The 12,265-nt window shown below is 35.8% G+C and overlaps 1 protein-coding gene across 4 annotated transcripts in view; it reads right to left on the reverse strand.

Moving 5' to 3' along the window:
• The window catches only part of SKAP2 (src kinase associated phosphoprotein 2), a 172,103-nt gene that overhangs the window by 59,680 nt on the left and 100,158 nt on the right, over positions 1–12,265 (reverse strand). The gene's annotated exons all lie outside the window — the stretch shown is intronic.

Genomic DNA, 12,265 nt, shown 5'->3' on the forward strand with positions numbered 1-12,265 from the left:
CCGCCATTATGTATATTTACAATGCACCAATAAAAATATTTTTAAAAAGGGCTGGGAATATAGCTCAGTTGGTAGAGTGCTTGCTTTCCATGCACAAAGCCCTGGGTTCACTCCTCAGCACCACACTCACACACACACACACAAGCACACTATATATGTGTATGTGTGTATATATATATATATATATATATATATATATACATATATTAAAAAAATAAAAATAATATAGTATGCAAACATAAAAAGGCACGAAAAAATAAAAAAAAAATAAAGTAGCCATATTTCCCTTTAATAAACATTATACAAGAGGTCCAAGGCATGAAATCGGGAGACAAGGTTATAATAAGACCTGCTCTTCTCCCTCACATTGGTTTCACTCTGGATAGAGAAAAACTTCAGCATGGTTATTCACAAAAATTCATATATACCGGTTAGTTCCACAGGGTTTTCTGGGATAGTTTCAAGAACATCTGTTGATTTGACACAGATTGTTAAAAACAGTTAAATGCCAATTGAATTAGAAACAAGGTATATAAGTTCATTTACCCATAACTGTGAAAGACTAACAAAATATTTTATCTTAGTGAACTTCATACATAGCAGAAATTTATTCCCTTAAGTGCCAAAACTTTTAAAATTTTTGGTCTTTGTGATGGAAATCTTTCTTAAATATATACTGCCTTAACTTTCTCAATGTGTTTTAAACCTAATTTAATGTTTTCTTGACAATCTAGCAGCATCATTTTGAATATTAGTTTTTATAGTATGCTATAACACACTGATGCCTGCCAGATGTCTGAAGTGTTGGCCCCCCTATTAAATTTCCCTAGGCTTCTACTTCACACTTTAACCTTGCCTCTACCCTGCTGCTCAAGCTCAACACGTACAGGCTGCTAGGAGAAACTAGATAATGAAATCCATTAAGTCAGTAACTTAATTTTACACAATTCTAATTCAGTACATTCAAGGTAAAAGCAGTTGGCTCTGATCTCCTACAAAACATAACACACAAGGCTAATGACAGAAATTTCCTTCTACTTTTTCACTGTCTTTTAGTTTTACAGCTGTGTTCTGGGTTTTTTAAGTTCCCAAAAAGACAACACACATTTAGCAAACTCCTTTAATGTGTCAGGAACTTAATATAGCACATTTCACATATGCCTTGTAATAATTCTAAGTGACAGAAGGTATATATTATATCCCCAACACTGACGGGAAAACAAACCTTAGATTAACCAACTTACAGTCACACAAATGGTTAAGTGGTAAGAATCAGGACCCTCAGCATCTCTGACACTAACCATTTCACATGGTTTCCTAGAAAGTTGTTTCCCAAAGTATATTTCAAGAAATCACTTATCTTGAATACCTGCTAAAAATCCAGCACTTGCTATACAGGAATCTCTGGGCATAGGTACAGGAAAACAAATTTTAGCAAGCATTCCAGATGATTTTTATACTAACATGTGAAAAACCACTGTCCTAGACAGAACATGTGATTTATGAAGTCACCATAAAGAAAATAAATGTTCTTTTACATTTCCTCCTATAACGTGAGTCAAACTTTCTCAGCTTCCTTTATGGGCTCCTCTAATTTTGCCTGTTTCTTAAACAGTCATGATGGGTCATGTTCTAAATCCTGCTCTTTTCTCATTTTACAGAGCTCCCAGGGCAATCGCATTTAACTCCGAAGATTAAATTCCTATCAACATGGCTATGATTCATAATTCTCTATATATTTAGTACAGTTTCAAGACTGTATATCCAAATCTTCATCTATGTGTTATACATACTTCCTCTCTTGAATGTCCTAGAGGTACAATGAACAGAACACACTCAAAATGAAGATCATATCTTCTTCCCAACACCTGTGATCCCCAACTCTTATGATGTTTCTTGTGTACCCCATCTCAATAATTAGTACCTCCATTAACTCAAGCCCCCAAACCAGAAAACTGAGTACCATTCTTAATTTCCCCTTTTCCTTCACCAAGTTTCCCTGTGTTCCCCCATACACCTACTGCCACCTACCAAAATCTAATCAGTACTATTTTTCTTGCAAATATACTTGTATTTTCTCTTTTTCATTGGTTCTTAGAAGATAATGCTTAGAACACCAAGCACTCTCATTTTATTTTAAATACAGCAACTATTAAATAATTCCAAATCCTTTATGACTCTTATAAACTCATGTGTATTTATCAACTGGAGCTCCCCAGCAGCCAACCATCTTTCCTGTTTTTGTCCCAAGATTATTGGGGATGGGGGCTAGTTTCCCACCACAGCAGTTGGAGAGTGGCAGATCTTCCCTGTTCCAGCTCAGGTGAGCAGATGTTCCAGCCTGGAACCTTAATCTGAAGAAAGTAACAAAAGAATCAAGAGCATTCAGAATCCATTCTTGTGGCAAAGACATTCACCAATCGTTGGCAGTTAACAGTGACAACATCACAAGACCATGGCCAGCAGGGTGTTCCAGCCAGACTCCGCATGCACTGGGCTGAAAGTCTAGCCACCTTACTTCTTTGGTTCTTGCTTACTTTCTGAGCATGGCTGTGCAGCTTTCCCATCAATTCTGCCTAAAAACTGATGTTCTCCTAACAATTTCCTCTTCAGCATAAAGTTGGTTTCTGCGTTTGTTCCATGAATACTAACTTGACACAATAGCTAGTAAACAGAAAGTCATGCAATGTTCAGCCATGTTTGAGAATGTCTGCTACTTATATTTAAGAAGGTCTTTCCCCTCAGTGAACAACTCATGTAATACCCATAGGTACTGATACTCATTAGGAGGTAAGAGGAAAACATGTCCCTTGATATAAGTCCTTTCACTGAACATTGTCAAAACGGACACAAGTAATTGTAGGACCTCAGTTAAAGATTAATGAACATTTTACTTTTTTTACTTTTGTTTGTTCGGATCACAGAAATATAGGTGCCAATGCTTGAAATATACCTTCTAGTGCTTTGAGTTATACTGTGAGGAGAAGATAACAAATAGTTACTAAATGAAAAATATTATAAGCTACCTATATATTTGTTAATTAGCTATGAATAATAACATATTGTGGGTCCAAAAGAAGCATTTTAGTTAAAATTACAAGTTTGGATAATATGGTCTGATGGCAGGAATTTCAAACCCATCCTTTTTCCTTTGTTCTGGTATACTGCAAGCATAACAATCAAATGGTTTTTTTTTTTTATAGTTACTACTATAGTTTGGATCTGGAACGTCCCTCAAAGGTGGCTTGTTGAAGGCTTGGTCACCAGCCTGTGGAGGTGGTGAAACCTTTAGGAGGGCTGGCATAGTGGAAGGAAGTTAGGTCACTGGAATAATGTCCTTTAATGGGATTAGCAACCCAGCCAACTCCTCTTTCCTGGCTTTTCAGCCACCATGAGATGATAGCTTCCTCTGCAACAGCTCTCACCATGAGGTACTGCCTTGTGAAGGCCCAAAACCAATGGGCCAACTGACCATGGACTGAGACCTCCAAAACTAAGAGCCAAAGTAAACATTTCCTCTTTAGAATAGCTGATTGTCTCAAGTATTCCATTATAGTAATGAAAGCTGACTAACATAGCCACACATTTTCTTTTCTTTTTTTAAATATTTTTTAAAATTTATCTTTTAATTTTTTTACAGACTGCATTTTGATTCATTGAACACAAATGGGGTACATCATTTCGTTTCTATGGTTGCACACGATGTAGATTCATACCATTCATGTAATCATACATGTACATAGGGTAATGATGTCTGTTTCATTCTACCATTTTTAATACCCCCCTCCCTTTCATGTCCTTCTACATAATCTAAAGTTTCCCCATTCTTCTCTCCCTCCCCACCCCACACCCCTATTATATATCATTCTTCACTTATCAGGGAAAACATTCAGCCTTTGGTTTTTTGGGCTTGGCTTACTTCACTTAACATGATATTCTCAAATTCCACCCATTTATTTGCAAATGTCATAACATTATTCTTCTTTATGGCTGAATAATATTTCATTATGTATATATACCACAGTTTCTTTTTCCATTCATCTGTTGAAGGGCATCTAGGTTGGTTGCACAATCAAGCTATTGTGAACTGAGCTGCTATAAACATTGATGTGGCTGTGTTAATGTAGTATGCTGATTTTAAGTCCTTTGGGTATAAACCAAGGAGAGGGATAACTGGGTCAAAAGGTGGGTCCATTCCAAGTTTTCTGAGGATTCTCCACACTGCTTTCCAGAGTGGTTGCACCAATTTGCAACTCCAACAGCAATGTAAAAGTGTGCCTTTTACCCCACATCCACACCGACATCTATTATTGTTTGTGTTCTTGATAATAGCCATTCTAATTGGAGTAAGATGAAATCTTAAAGAGTTGTTTTAATTTGCATTTCTCTAATTATTAGAGATGTTGAACACTTTTTCATATATTTATTAACTGCCTATGTGCCTTCTTCTTTAAAGTGTCTGTCCAGTTCCTTGGCCCATTTATTGATTGGGTTCTTTGTATTTTTGGTGTAAAGTTTTGTAAGTTCTTTATAAATTTTGGAGATAAGTGCTCTATCTGAAGTGCATGTGGAGAAGATTTTCTCCCACTCTGTAGGTTCTCTCTTCACATTCTTGATTGTATCCTTTGCTGAGAAAAAACTTTTTAGTTTGAGTCCATCCCATTTATTGATTCTTGCTTTGATTTCTTGTGCTTTGGAGTTAAATTATTGAGGAAGTCTGATCCTAAGCCAACATGATGAAGATTCAGGCCTATTTTGTCTTCTATGAGGTGCAGGGTCTCTGGTCCTTGATCCATTTTGAATTGAGTTTTACGCAGGGTGAGAGACAGAGGTTTAATTTCATTTAACTGCATATGGATTTCCAGTTTTCCCAGCACCATTTGTTGAACAGGCTATCTTTTCTCCATTTTATGTTTTTGGCTCCTTTGTCTAGTATTAGATGACTGTATTTATGTGGTTTTGTCTCTGTGTCTTCTATTCTGTACCATTGGTCTGCCTGTATATTTTGGTGCCAATACCATGCTGTTTTTGTTACTATTGCTCTGTAGTTTAATGTCTGGTATTGTGATTCCTCCTGTTTCACTTTTTGTACTCAGGATTGTTTTGGCTATTTGAGGTCTCTTGTTCTTCCAGATGAAGTTCATGATTGCTTTCTCTATTTCTATGAGGAATGCCATTGGGATTTGAATTGGAATTACATTGGATGTACAGAGCCTTTGGTAGAATGGCCATTTTGACAATGTTAATTCTGCCTATCCAAGAACATAGGAAATCTTTCCATCTTTGAAGGTTTTCTTCAATTTCTTTATTTAATTTTCTGTAGTTTTCATTGTAGAGGTCTTTCACCTCTTTTGTTAGATTAATTCCCAAGTATTTTATTTTTTTAGGCTACTATGAATGGAGTGGTTTTCCTAATTTCTCTTTCAGAGGATTCATCACTTATGAATAGAAATGCATTAGATTTACACATATTGATTTTATATCCTGCTACTTTGCTGAATTCATTTATTAGTTCTACAAGTTTTCTAGTGGAGTTTTTTTGATCTTCTAAATATAGGATCATGTCATCAGCAAATAGTAACAGCTTTAGTTCTTTTCCTATTTGTACCCCTTTAATTTCTTTGGTCTGTCTAATTGTTCTGGCAAGTGTTTCAAGGATGATGTTGAATAGAAGTGGTGAAAGAGGGCATCCCTGTCTTGTTCATTTTCTTTTCAAATACTTAAGCATTTATTTTTTTAACTAAATTATTTTAAAGTGATACATAAAGACATAAAAATCATTCATCTTTATGGGGTATTATTCAGCTATACATTTTTGACCATCGGTATTAACTTTATTTAAAAACAAGATAGTATGAAGTAGTTGTAAATGAAGAATAAATAAATCATAGGCAGTTTTGAAGAAAAGGAAGTTAAAGGCCTTGTTTCTACTTTATTTTCTTGCAGTATCTATTATTTTCTTCTAAAATTGAAATTCATATAAAAACCATGGTATGGTTTTTGAGACTATCACAACAAAAAGTACTGTTAAGACAACCACTACACAGAGAACATCTTACTATCCTGTATGTATTATCTTCGTAGAGCCTCCTACAGAATGCTGCTGCTGCTGCTCCTATCCTCACAACGTCAGAAGGCTAAAGATAAGGAGCAGCTCCACCATGTACTCAAGGCAGTGGAGCCTCTGCCTCCGCTCATTCTCCATCACTTCCAACTTCAGAGTGCACCATGCCTCCAATATCACCACCTCCAAAACTTCTCCTGTCTGCTGATGTGACCTTTCCAACATCCAAAGAGAGCTTTGTCATGCCATCTGCGTACCTTCAATGCTTGGGAACATTAACTGCCCCTTAGGAAGGCCACTCTGACTAGGGCATGTAAATCCTTCACAATTTGACTTCATCTCCTCCAGCTCAGCATCCTCACTCACTCACTATTCCAGGGAGCTGGCTCCCATGCATCACACTGTTTTATGGGTCCTCTGTGCCCACTCCTCTGAGCCAATGCATTGCAGTGCTTTGCAAGAATGGCACCTGACATATAGATGCTCAAAGAATATCTACAGGTGTGGATGTTGCTATATAGCTCTATATCTATCTAAATATGCTCATCCATCTATCCGTCTATCTACCCATGCAGTAAAGCAATATCTATATATTTACATAAGCAGATATCAGTTTTTCTTTTAACTTCTATATACTATTACAAGGTCTTCTAGCTACCAAGGCAGAAAATAAAGGCATATGTTTTATTTAAGGTTTACTGCAATAAAGTAAAAGTTAATACTTGCATATCAAAGACCAAAAGTCTATAAAATTGCAATGATTTCTGATAAAGTAGAAATAATGATTTCTACTTCTAAAGGGATAAAGATATTACTCTTCACACAGCGAATGAAAACAAAATTGCAATATAAATCTTAAAAATATCAGAATTCGCTTACACACTTCACATATATCATCAGGATACAGTTATAAAATATTGATGCCGTAACCCAGAAATAATTTTCAAACTGAACAGATATGTTCTCTTTATTCCTATCAATGGTGAAGTAGTAAGGAAAGTGAGAGAGCAGATGGTCAATTTCAATGAAAAATTTAATTTCTCTGCCAAGTCCTAAAAGTTTTGTTATATTACATTATCTGTTTTAAGTCCAATTTTCTACTGACTTTTATTATATGTAGAAGATATATTATAATGAAAAATACAGTAATGTAATAAAAAACCTTTAACATACATTTAGAATGACTTGGTAGGACCAAGGCTACTTGTCGCTGCCACTTATTGGACGATGCTGATATATTCTTTAATTGACGGGGAGGGCAGCATATGTCCTAAGAACAGATGGGTACGATGAACTGCCAATCCCACCCCTCCTCAAAAGTGAGGAGAGAAAAAGTTCATATCATAATACTGATTCAAGATCATATCGAGCTGGGTACAGTAGCATATACCTGTAATCTCAGCAGTTCTGGAGGCTGAGGCAAGAGGATCAAGAGTTCAAAGCCAGCCTTGGCAAAAGCAAGGCACTAAACAACTCAGTGAGACCAGATCTCTAAATAAAATACAAAATAGAGCTGGAAATAAAATACAAAATAGGGCTGGGGGTGTGGCTCAGTGGTGGAATGCCCCTGAGTTCAATCCCCAGTACCCCCAAAAAAAAAAAAGATCATACGGAAGGTAAAAGAAAAACAACAGATTCCTAACTTGGCCATAATTTATGGGCACCTTGGAATGCTTGATAACCACGAAGTTGTGGAGAAAGCAAAACTTGGAGCCAGAGAGATCTGCATTAACCTTTGCTCTGCTTCACAACAGCCCTGTGTTAACCTCTTTTACTTAGACTAGTTCAATGTCCTCCTAAATAGTCCTGTTGATCCCATCTTTATCCATCCTAATACGTCCTCTACAATACTATCATGATTAATTTTTAAAAACCAAATCTGGCTGTACAGGCTCTGCTTAAAGGTCATACTCAAAATACAAACCTTAGCAAGGTCCTTATTCTCCAAAGGCTCTCATCAATCTGATATAATTTACTTGCTTAGCCTTACCTGACCCCTCTCCTCACTCACTCCACACACCAACAGCCTTGGTCCCAACAATGATTCCATTCATGGTCTATCACAACCCCAAATCTCCACTGTTTCCTTGCCTGGCATGTTTTACCCTTCTTCATTGCCTTGGTCCATCTGGGCTGCTCTAACACCCACAACTGGGTAATTGATAAACAACAGAAATTTATTTCTTGAAGTTCTGGGAAGTTCAAGATCAAGGCGCCAGCAGGATCTTTATCTAGTGCGGACTGCTCTCTCCTTTAAGATGGCACCTTATTGCTGCATCCTTCAGAGGGGACAAACATTGAGCCATGACAAAGAAAAAGAGCAAAAGAGGCTTTTTGATAAAGGAACTTACCTCATGTATATGGGTAAAGCCCTTGTGATCTAATCATCTCCTAAAAGTCCTACCCCTTAATATTATCTCCTTGTACGTTAGGTTCCAACATGTTAATTTTGGAGTGATACATATATTCAAAGCCTAGCACTCACCCAGCAAGTGCTCATCCTTTAAGGCCCAATACAGTGTGTGCTCTTCATCAGCAGTCTTCCCTAACTCCCCTAGACAGTTAACTCTCACTCCTTTGAAATCCAAGGATATTTTATTTATTTCCTGCACTGCAATTATGTCTAGCTGCCTAGTCCCCACCTCTGATCCCTCACTCTCACTTCCTCTCCCTGATACCGAAACAACTGAAACTGTCAGCACTTCTAAGGATCTTACCCCCCACCCAGTGCCTTTTATCTACCAAGTAGCCCACAAATGTTTACCAAATAAAAATACAAATAAATGAGTAAGTGAATGAATGAATGGAAATCTGAATATCTAGGATGTAGGAAATTTGATGAATGAGATTCATGATAATCATGGGAAAAGGAAGGAGATGAGAGGATGGATGTGATTTCATAAAGCAATCAAATATGAACTATATGTATTTGTTACTTAAGGACCCCAAATGGCTATGAATAATAAATACAGACAATATTTATGCGTACAAAGGTAAGTGCATTATATACCCTAGAGGATGGACCTACCCTTTCTAAGCCATTACTATCTTGATAGGTCAATATGTTTTTGGCACACACAATAAGGCAGAAAATGTGAGCTGTATATCTGTCAAACAGTAACAAAGTACAGTTTAACCTAGTAAGTGGTATCAACTCCTTCTGTGCCTTCATAATCCATTTATCTAAATCCTACTTAGTGGGAGGATTACAGTTCTCATATATCTAAATAGCTTTTGCCAAAGTTTAGGTAAATGCTTCACACAATAAAAAAAAGGCTGTACAAATTAGTCACCTCATTTCACAAAATAAAATAAAATTTTTATTTGACACATTTCCTGGAAAGAAAATAATTTAAAAGAAAGAAATCAGAATCAGGGCAAATAAGCCAATTAAAAATCTCTAATGGCAGATAGTTTCCAAAGAGCCTAAAGGGAAAGAAACTAATTTGGAATTCCAAAGGAAGCAGCCAAAGGAGAAAAGAACCACCAGAAACAGACTGAAATCACACTTGAAATAGGAGGCTTCATACTAACTGACCAGAAGAGTTTAAGGAAAAAGAAGCCAGATCCTCAAATACCAACATGAAAAAAAGAATGTCAAAATGATATATTTTGATTAGAGCTTTATAGTTCAAATACCAACATAAAAAAAAGAACGTTAAAATATTTTTTATTAGAACTTTATAGTTGTATATAATAGTTGGGTTCACCCTGACAAACTCGTACATTCATGGAATTCGATTTCAGTTCGCGATCTGCCTCCTTATCCCTCCTCCTTTCCTTCCCATTCTACTTCCCCTTCCCCTTATTTCTTCCTCTACTCTACTAGACTTCCTTTTGCTCATCTATTTATTTATATTTGATTGGTTCTTTTTACCTATGTATAAAGGTGAAGTTCCCTGCAGTTTATTTATATATGCACATAACTTGATTTTTTAGGAGTTCCTTCCGCATTGCCTTCCCTTCCCCATCCCTCCACTCTGCTTCTCGATCTCCTTCTTCCACGATACTGACTGATCTTTCCTATATGTCATTCAATCCTTCCCTTCCCCTTTCCTTTATTTTACTCTAGCTTCCCCATATGAGAGAAAACACTTGACCTTTTAGTTTCTGAGTTTGACTTATCTCACTTAACATGATGTTCTCCATTTCCATCCACTTACCTACAAATGCCACAATTTCATTGTTTTTTATGGCCAAGTAGAACTCTATTGTATATATATGACACCATTTCTTAATCCATTCATTTATTGACGGGGATCTGGGTTGATTCCATAATTTAGCTATTGTGAATTTTGCTGCAATAAACATTGAGGTGGCTATCTCACTATAGTATTCTGATTTTAGATCTTTGAGGAAAATACCAGTTATCCCACTGGGTCATATGGTAGTTCCATCCCTAGTGTTTTGAGGAATCTCCATACTGCTTTCCAGAGTATTTGTTCTAGTCTACAGTTCCACCAACGATGTACAAGTGTACCTTTCTCCCCACAACCTTGCCAGCATTAATTATTATTTGTATTTTTGATCATAGTCATTCTGACTGGAAGAAAATCTTAGTATGGTTTTGATTTGCATAAAATGCTAATTTTTAAAAATTGAAATTGATTGAGGGGGCTAAATGGATCACAAAGTAGTTAAAATGCAAATTACTAACAATGCCACTGACTCAGGAGGTCTCAACAAATAAGAATAGGACTGGGAATTTAAATAATATCCAAAATATTCTAATTGGAATATTTTTATAGAACTTTGGTCTTTGAAGTAAATATAAACACTCCAAGGGTTTTAGGAAGGCTCTTGCTGACCTGGACCTAACTATAGGTATATACCAGTTAGAAATGGATGAAATACTGACAGTAGTATTCATTGATTCTAAAAACAATTAGAAATGAGAAGCCTAATTGAACCAAAGCTGTAAGGATTTCAAACCTCCCTCTTAGACCTGTGTAAAAGAGGATATTTTTTGTGGAAAGGTAAGACCTTGATCTAAATTCACTATATTATATAAAATTATACTTCTACAATGGTAACATAAGTTTATGATCTATGACAATCATAACTTAACTTGGGTTCTTAAGTTTTCTGACAAAATCACCTACTTACAAAAGAAGCCTGTTTATATATGGGTATTGACGGTTTACACTTCGATGATCCCATGATTATATTTGAGCTTATTACAGATTATTAATGGAATACAAGCTGGTCACTAAGTGCTTAATTTGTTAATTCTATTAGCCAACGGGTGAGATTAACATCTAGCATTATGTATTTCAAAAATATCTGAAATTGTCTCACCTACATGTTTTAATAAGGGGAAATCCTTAAAACCACAAATAATATAAAACGAAACATGAATTTCCAAACAATACTGATAAATAACAATTCCATGAAAAAAATATATTTAGTGATTCTGGGATTTTATGCCTTTTTTCTCCTTCAAGGCTCCCTCCTGGAAGTGAATATCTATTTCTATGTGACCCTTAATTTATAATATTCAACTTTTAGTGAGCTTTCCTTAGAAAAAAAGCAAAACTAAGAATTTACATCCTTTAAATTTCATCATTTTATGCCTCTGTTTATTCAAATAATAAACATATGAACTATGAGTAAAAGGCTTATTAATCAACAAATGAAGTTGTGAAATGCATCCTACTAATTATAAATTAATATAGTGACAGTAGTGGTTAAGAACTTGAACTCTGACCATACTACCTGGGCTACAGACATATCCTATATCTGCCATTTACCAGCTCTGTGACCTTGAACAAAACTTGATCTCTCTGTCCTTGGTTTTCTTAACAGCAAAATAAATGGGGCTAATAATAGTAACTACTTCAGAGAGTTGTTGTGAGTTAATCAAATTAACATAACTTCCATGATTAAGTAGCTAAAGTACTTAGGATCCAGAATATAGTAAATTCTGTGTACATGTTTGCTATTGTTATTTACATTTGTAAAAGGAGCCCAGAAAGGTGTTGTGCACTTTTAATTTTATCCGAATTTTTCTTTTAAAATATTTTCTTTTCCAGCCTTTAAAATTTCATACCTATATGGCCTTTGCTTTTCCAGAAATTCTACAACTGTTGCCTGGTTGGTAAAGATTTCTGAAGGTGAAAGGACATGGATGAAAGTTATTTTACTCTCTTTCCTAATCAAGAAACAATTGGGGCTGGGGTTGTAGCTCAGTGGTAGGGTGCT

The sequence above is a fragment of the Sciurus vulgaris genome (assembly GCF_902686455.1).
Source record: "Sciurus vulgaris genome assembly, chromosome: 8".
In the NCBI taxonomy this organism is placed as follows: domain Eukaryota; kingdom Metazoa; phylum Chordata; class Mammalia; order Rodentia; family Sciuridae; genus Sciurus; species Sciurus vulgaris.